Source organism: Carassius auratus, unplaced genomic scaffold, assembly GCF_003368295.1.
Source record: "Carassius auratus strain Wakin unplaced genomic scaffold, ASM336829v1 scaf_tig00018295, whole genome shotgun sequence".
In the NCBI taxonomy this organism is placed as follows: Eukaryota; Metazoa; Chordata; class Actinopteri; order Cypriniformes; family Cyprinidae; genus Carassius; species Carassius auratus.
Genome location: NW_020524873.1, coordinates 4,198 through 13,187, shown reverse-complemented (window position 1 = coordinate 13,187; position 8,990 = coordinate 4,198). Strand labels below are relative to the sequence as shown.

The following is an 8,990-nucleotide window of genomic DNA, read 5'->3' as shown; positions in this document are numbered from 1 at the left end:
TAGCTTGATACAGATGGATCTCTCAAATCAGAAGGTTACAATGACGACAATAACTTCTATAACAATATAATATAAGTTATAGGTTAGTTCTCAAGGAGTTTGTCTGTTCCTTTTACTGAATAATTTCGGGTCGAAGCATGATTTAAACAGTTACAGCACATTCACATGCAATCGCTTTCGCAATAATGCATTCAAACAAATGTAAACTTACAGTGTTACTTCATCTGTATCTGATTTTGAATGAGCAGAAATCTGTAAGAAATGTATTGATCTGTAGATAAAATAAAAATGTACTGTTTTTTCATCACAAACAAAATTTGCACAGCAGAATACAGTAATTATATTAATGCTGACATCCATGTTATTAGTTTGGCATGTGGTAGGAAAAAAAAGTTTGCACACAATAGCCTAAGCCACTTTGAAACTCTCCTGTTATTTTATTTTTTTTATTTTATATAGGCTGTGTTATGAACATAACATTTTAAACATACTGAAATACTTTAGCCACGGAGCGAAGGCGGAGCGGTGTTTCTGGTATCACTGAGCGCAGAGTGGAGCGGGAGCGGGAAATTGTGAACCCGGAGCGGAGCTGAAGCAGAGTGATTATTAAATGCTCTGAGCACGGAGGGGAAATTGTTGCCACTCCACTCCGCTCACATACTCTGATATATATATATATATATATATATATATATATATATATATATATATATATATATATATATATATATATGTGTGTGTAAATTTGCCATGTATCCGAAAATTTTAATCATGTATTATTTCTTATTTATTTATTTACTTGTTTCCTAAATAATACCTTGTAATTTAATTTGAAAATATTTTTGTCCTTTTTTTCTTGTAATTGGCATTATCAAGCTAAAAACTAGTTTTCACAATTTGGGGAAAATAGCAAGATACGGAATGAAAATGAAATGAAAAGAAACGAAATTAAAATGACCATCCGCTTTCACGGCACAACACTGGAGTGAACCCAAAACAAGATATTGTAATTCCTCTAAGCTCAGTATTTTCGGTGGATACACAGCTATGCCCCACACTGTAAAAAATAATCCTGTAAAAAAACAGTAAAATACTGGCAGCTGTGGTTGCCATTATCATACTGTTAAAATACAGTGTGTTACTGTTTTTGAAATTAACAGCTAAATACCGTTTTGACAACTACAGTATAAAACTGTAATTTTACAGCCTGGTATTTAACAGCTAGATGCTGTAGTTGTCAAAACAGTATTTAGCTGTTAATTTCAAAAACAGTAACACACCGTATTTTTACAGTATGATAATGGCAACCACAGCTGCCAGTAGTTAACTGTTTTTTTACAGTATTAGTTTTTACAATGAAACCCCAATAATTTCAATTCTAAATGCTATTATAACCCTGCACATTATTTTTGTCATGGATTACAAAAAAGGAATAAAGACAAGTTAGTATTTTTTTTTATTATTCTGATACAACACCAGATAAATTCTGCTCAATTATTGTAAACTAAAATAGGCAAATAAAAAAATACTAGTCAAGTACTATTCAGTGCATACAATTAAACACCCATCAAAATGCAAAAATGTCTGAAAAATAAGAGGATAATATCTTCAGTGAACAATGATTTAAAAGGAATAGTTAATCCCAAACAATAATTTATCCCATAATTTACTCACCCTCAAACCATAAGTGTATATGGCTTTCTTCTTCCAGCCATAATGCATAACATCCTTCCCAGATTTGTAAAGTTTGTGAAGCTCCAATAAACGCATCAATAAAGCATAAAAGTTATCGATATGTATCCAGTGGGGTTAATAAATGTCTAATAAGGAAAGCCATGCCTTTTTTAAGAAAGATATCTTTATTTTATAAATTCATAAAATATAATCATGGCATGACCATATGCGTGTTCATAATTGAGTTGAGTTCTGGCGGAAGGGTGACCTCTGACCTGACGCATGACGTAGGACGTATGGCGAAGACGTAGCGAAAGCTTAGGTTTGAACTGACGAATGCGTCACATCTACATCCATTATCGGTGCGCAAAAAGCAGAAACTTGAATACCGGCGAGAGATTTTATGGTAGTTCACGTTGACTAAAACACACAAGAAAAAGCGTTTTGGAAAAAAAACTTTTTTGGCAATCACAGACATTCGCATTCGGACAGGATTAGATTAATCTGAGGACCCTCGAGTTTGACGAAAAACAGTAGGTCATTTGCTCTGGAATTTTTACAGAGGTCGTGTGAGAAAAAGACAGACATGGCAGATTCGGACAGGATTCAAATCTCAAAGTACATCTGTCAAGCATAAATTTCTCTAACGTCCCCCTGTGAAGCTAGTCCCGTCCGAATAGGGCTTAAGACGTTTTGAAAGAATAGGACTTTGATATAAGATTTCATATGTCGGGTCAAAGGTCATTCTTCTGCCGGAACTCGACTCTATCTGGAACTCGCGTACGGCTGTTTCTGGAAGCCAGTGATTATAGCTGATAAAAGTTATAAACATGGATATTTTTCTTACAAAAAACCATCGCTTCACTTCATTAACCCCCTGGAGTCGTATGGATTTTATGATGGATGGATGCGGTTTTTGGAGCTTCAAAAACTCGGGATCTATTCAATGCCATTGCAAAGCTGGGAAGCCAGAATATTATTTTCTCTTTATAACTCCGACTGTGTTCGGCTCAAAGAAGAAAGTAAGAATGGCTTGAGGATTCTATTGTCACCATACTAATACTAACATATTAATTAGAAATAAATAAAATAAGTCCAAACTTGTTACCTTTGAAGGAATTCTAGTGTGGATGCTGCTTCCTCTTGGTACTGCAAATTAAAAATGTAATACGAAGAGAACAATGCAGCAAGTCCAGAGATAAAGGTTGGCTGCACACCCTCACAGATTATTCGGCCTTCGAGGCTGATCATCCATTGTTTCATCCATTGGCCCGGATTAACACCTGTATCATAAAGGAATGGATAAATTAATGGTTATTCTATGATCTCTGGAGAGTTTGGTGTAGAAAAGGTAGTTAGAAATTAGTCCATTATTTTATAACCTGAAAAAATGCACACAATGTCATGTCTTACAATTTAACAAAACCTACAATATCGCTATAAAAATAAAAAAAGGAAAAAGAAAGGTTGTTTTAGTCTGTTTTTAACTTAAAGGAGAACTCCGGTGCAAGATGAACCTCGGGTGTAGTAACACATTGGTACCAAGTCGAATGTTCTCTGGGATTTTTTTTTTTTTTTGATTTTGCGCCGGAGTTCTCCTTTAATGCTAAGCCAGCCTCCGAGAGGGAAAAAAAAGTGTACAATACAATAAAGTGTAGTGATTTTTTTGTAAAGACTCAAACTTGTCTTTGATTAATAAAAATGTCCTCAAATTCAAACCAGCACAGTGTAATAAAACATGATTCAAAGACAGTAAACTCTAGAATGAAGCACTTAAATGTGAATCCTTTCATAATAGTAAAACTTTTTTTGTAAAATAAATTGCAGACATGTCTAATATGATATACTTACCAAGCAGGATCAAACGAGGACTCACAGGCAGGTTCCCCATCTTTTCGAGGTCAGCAGGAGTGGCAGACATCTATTGTCAAAGATAACAATTTAAGACAACTGACTAATCTTAACGTGATACTTGCTGATAACGTTGATAATATTCTACAGAGGTAAAAGGCTTTTTGTACTCAGAACAGGAACATATTCAAAAAAATATTATATTTTGATGGGAGTAAATGATGAGAGGACTATCATGTTTGGTTGAACTTGACAATGAGCTGACAATGAAACATGTTGTAAAGAACAGATCTAGATAATAACTACCGAAGCCATCGATTCTCGTTAAAATACGTTATAAAATGGCTGAAACAGATGCAGTGCAAGACACTGTTATGCTGCTATTAGTAGCTGCAATAAAGTCAGCAGCGGTTTGAAAAGGCACCTTTACAGTGGCTAATTAGACAAGAATTTAAAATGTTGTTCATACCTCACTTACCATTTACTTACAAAAAAGCCCGTTTCATAAACACTCGTAATTCGAAATTAAATTCGAGTTTTACTCGTAAAACTCAAACTTCATAAGTCACTTGCATGCTTGGCAGTAGTCTACACACGCGTTTTGAATGTGCATGCAAATCTTACCTGTTCACTAACTGGATTCACTGGATATTGCTATTTTAATTATAAGTAGCCTAAGTTGATAACAGGGCGATTAAAATAAGCGCGGAGCGGCAGATTTGTCTATGTCTCTAGATGTCTCTCATGGACTGAATGCGCACGTTAACATTATGACACAAGAACAAAAAAAATACTGAATTATCTAGTTAATAACTACCGAAGCCATAGATTTTCGTTAAAATGTCTGAAACAGATGCAGTGCAAGACGCTGTTGCTGCTATTATTTTTTTGCGATCAAGCCAGCAGCGGTTTGTTGACCTAGTAATTACAAGAATTTAAAATGTTCCTCACTACCATTTACTGACAATAAATAAATAAATTGTACATGTGCCCGTTTCATAAACACTCAAAACTCAAACTTCATTATTCATGTGTATGCTTGACTAACTTATCCTACACACATGTTATGAGTGTGCCTGCAAATGTTAACCGTTCACTAACCGGATGCACTGGATCTTTATATTGTTATTTTATAAGTAGGCTAGGCTACTTAAAAGGGTGATTAAATTAAGCGCGGAGCGGCAAATTAAGTTATACCGGCAGATAAATTATTGTCTATGTCTCTATCTCATGGACTGAAATGTGCACATAACACAAAAGAAAAAAAGATTGATTTCGTTCATTCCCATTCATATTACGTGGATAAAGTTTGGTAAAATATGCAGGTTGGATGAAAATTAGGGATTCTTACCTGTGTTGTGTAATAAAGATGGCTGTATGATGGCAGTCTGGGATCGGTTGACCAATTATTTGCCTATAACGTTAGTTAAAACACATAATTTAATTGAGGCATCTGATTTAAATCACAGAAGCTTTATTAGAAGTTTAAGATGTTATATTTTAAAGTAATAGGTCATTTAAAGATAATAAAATAATAAATCGTTGCAAACCTACCTCAATCTGATATTCCAAACTGGCGCCTTGTGCTCATTGGATGAAAATAGGGTATAGTACTGTTAAATAACAGTGTCAAATTGTTGTTGATCGACCACGCAACCCGAAGTGAACAAGTCTTCCCATAATGCATTGTAAAAAAAAGCAAAATGCTGTTATTACATGGAAACAGCAATTTGCTGTTAAATTTCCATGTAAATTTACAGGAATTTTTACAGTGCAGAGTGTCCACTACTGTAGGCTAGCTTGCAGAGATGACAATGATTGAACAAAGAATTTATCAGGGGGCTGACAGTGACCGAAGACAGAAGTAACAGCTTTAGATCCCAAAGCAGCATCCCCCTGTCCTGAGCCTGTTAATCTCCTCTGCTCAGCCTTCTGGGAGAACAAAAGGAAGTGATTTCCAGCCTCCAGACCAAGCACTGGCATCCAGTATGAGTCACACACGACTGACCATTAAGACATCCCGGGACCACCTGCTGCTTACCCTTCCATCTTCTCACCTTTGGACTTACATAACCTGATAATGAGCTGCACTGGGACGGTGTTTACAGTCATATACATCAAAGCCATCCAGACATGCTATCATGTCCGCTCTAGTGTAGCGGTCATTTGAGGAGGAGGAGCATCTTGTGACCATAGCAACGGGACAAATGAACAGTGCTGCCTCTGGAAAATCTTCAGTTGTCCTTCATTGGTTACATTGCTGTGGTCAACATCCTGTGGGAAAAACAATGGCACATTTCTTAAAGGGATAGTTCACTGACAAATGAAAATTCTGTTGACATTTCCTCATGCCTTTCCAAACCTGTTCCAATTTAAAAACTTTATGACTTTTTTCTGTGAAACATAAATCAAAAGAAGAATCAAAAGAGTGATTTATATGTATATGAACAGTAGAAAGAAAGGCATACAGGTTTTGAAAAACATTAGCAAATGATGTGAGAATGTCCATTTTTGGGTGAACTATCCCTTTAAGAGCAGACCCAGCTGGTTACCAGCATAAGGTTGGGAATGAGTATGTATCTAGATAATGGTGTTTTGGCTGTACTAGACTTTCATCATGTCTTGAACCGGAGATGAAAGAAGCACTCTCTCATTACCCGCCCTCGGGTACTAAGGACTGGAAAAATACTTTTTTGATTCCTGCAGACTCCAGTGAAGACCACAAACATCATCTACCCTTTCTGTTGTGCAATCATCATCATATTAGTTTTAATGAGTATCAACACAAACTGCAAACCATCTTTTGACAAGGCCACGATCAGAATCAATGTGTCCCTGTCACGCAGCTATTTTGCTGTGGATGAGACAGTGCCATTTTGAAGCTGTCATGAGCATCTAGAAAAGGTAGAAGGACAAGCAGGTAGAGCCATCAGATAGTGTTAGTGCTATTCATAAGACTGTAAGATGACACAACCTCTAGCACTTGAGGAAGGACTGTCATGTGTAGGTCATTTCATCGTGCGCCGGCTTTTGAAGAGGAATAGAGATGTCAGCTGTCAAATGCCCAGAGATGCTTCTCATTAACTTGATTAAAAGGGACATTTATAATGTTATGATTTAATTTCAAATAAATGTTGTTCTTTTGAACCTACTATTCATCAAATAATAAAAAAAAAATACGGTTTACAATAATATTAATATAAAAATATTAAGCAGCACAACTGTTTTCAACACTGATAATAGGAAATGTTTCTTGAGCAGCAAATCAGCATTTTAGAATGATTTCTGAAGGATCCTGTAACACTAATGATTCAGCTTTGTCTTCACACAATTTTAAAACATATTCAAAAATATATTTTTGGTTTATTTTAAATAAATATATTTTACAATATTTTTTTATTAAATAAATACAGCCTAGGTTAGCATAACTTTTAAACGGTTGTTTACAGTGTTTATAAACACAGAAGATCACTTCAGGTGAGTTTGATACCATTTTCGCATATCATTTTGCAAAGAGAATAAACCTGACCTGTTTTCACAAAAACAGACCCTCTCAGCTTCACATTCCTCTTCCTGCTTCTCCTTTTCATCTTCTTCTGCTCAAATCAGGACTAAATTATTTTTTGGAGGCATCCAGCTCCATCGAACCAGCATGAAACCAGCTTTCCTTAAACCAAAACAACTTCAGTCAAATTGCTCGGAGCAAATCTGAGCCAAATAAATCCTGGTAAATAAACAGAAAAACCTGAACGTCAAAAAATGAATGTGCCTGTCCTCCACAATAGCACATTCCTACTCCACAAATAGACACAGAATACACAAGTTGTTCACTGCTAACCAGCAAAAATAGCTCGAAAGCAATCACACCAGAGATAGTTCTGTCATTCACTCACCCTCATGTTGTTCCACACATTTATGACTAAGGATTCATGTGTGGAAAAACTGAATTTTGTCCATAAAGTGGAAGTCAAAACTGGTTATCAACATTCTTCAAAAAATTATTTGTGTTCAACAGAAGAAAAGAGAGTCACACATGTTTGGAACGACATGAGTAAATGAAGGAATTTTAATTTTTGTGTGAATAGTTTCTTTAAAAGTGTAAATGGGGTCATAGGCAAAAAATACAATCCAATTGCTCCAAATAAAGTGTCATTAATGCTGTTTAATTTACGTCATTCTGTTCGACCATTTCCAAGCTGACAACACTTAATGTTTAAGGGTGAGTCAAAAGGCAGCAAAGAAGCACCCTGTTTTCACACATAATGTTCTCATGGCAAGATTTACATGACTCAAGGCAGAAATCACCCAATAGTCACATCTCTCAAATAGCATTCCATAAACTGTGGGAGGACATTACATAAAACGCAAATTACAGTTAAACACAGAGGGAGGGAAATGCAGGAAAGCGAGAGAGAGGGAGAGAGACAGAGAAAAGACAGTGAAGCTGCCCCTGCCTTTCCCTGTTTTGTTTTTAACTGTTAACACCATTTTGTCTGGTATTCTGGGTTTCTGCGCACAGAAGGGACGGCAGAGCGGCACTCGCTTCAAAGCTGAGTCTGAGCAGCAGGGGCCATGGGCGCTTCTTTACAGCTCTGCGGGCTGTCTTTATCAGAACGTACTCTGCAGCTGTGAACCCTGGCAACATGAAGACCAGAGAAAATGAGGGAGGGAAAGGAAGGCGTGATATATGCAAAAGAAGACTAACCATGTGAGAGCGGGGAGGGACAGGAGAGAGAGGGAAGAGACAGCGAAGAAAACGGAGCTTGAATATCAGATCAAAGCAAAATGGAAAGATAATGAGCCATGTGGAGCACGTCTTGCTTGATTCTTAACATTCACCCTATTTTTTTCCTACCACTAAATTAATGTGACTTTATAAGCATCCTGACTCTGGAAATGAGATCTTAGAAACATCTGGCGGTGGTACTATGGTAAAGTAATGGTATGGGTGTTTCTTCAACTTCAGGCACTTTTATGCTTTTATGTTTGGAAATCATTTTGTGTGTGCATTTGATTGTTTTACAAACTATGAACATCCTTCATACAGTTTTAAAGGGGTCATATGACGTTGCTAAAAAGAACATTATTTTGTGTATTTGGTGTAATGCAATGTGTTTATGCGATTTAAGGTTCAGAAAACATTGTTTTCCACATACTGTACATTATTGTTTCTCCTCTATGGTTCTCCTTTCTGAAACGTGTTGTTTTTACAAAGCTTATCATTCTGAAAAGTGAGGTGTGCTCTTACTGGCCAGCTATCCAGTGCATTGTGATTGGACGAATACCTCAAGCATGTGACAGAAATGTTATGTCCCTTAACATGATAATGTGTGTCCTGATGCGATGAGACACAAACAATAAAAACCATTACAAACGAGGCATTTGTTGCATCCAGTGAGGAAATAATTACATATTAAAATGACTTATAACATCTTTTTATGCATTGAACTGGGTATAGCACCACG

General features: G+C 36.3%; 1 long non-coding RNA gene across 2 annotated transcripts; it reads right to left on the bottom strand.

Moving 5' to 3' along the window:
* Nucleotides 1-1,283: 1,283 nt before the first annotated feature.
* On the bottom strand, nucleotides 1,284-5,286 carry LOC113076009 (uncharacterized). 2 transcript variants are annotated; one of them, XR_003281089.1, is made up of 4 exons: nucleotides 5,080-5,286; nucleotides 4,877-4,939; nucleotides 3,526-3,595; nucleotides 1,284-2,957 (listed from the first exon to the last, which is right to left on the bottom strand). It is a non-coding gene; the product is annotated as an uncharacterized LOC113076009 (long non-coding RNA). The 2 variants fall into 2 exon arrangements; XR_003281088.1 differs by having other exon boundaries at nucleotides 4,877-5,286.
* Between the last annotated feature and the right edge of the window lie 3,704 nt (nucleotides 5,287-8,990).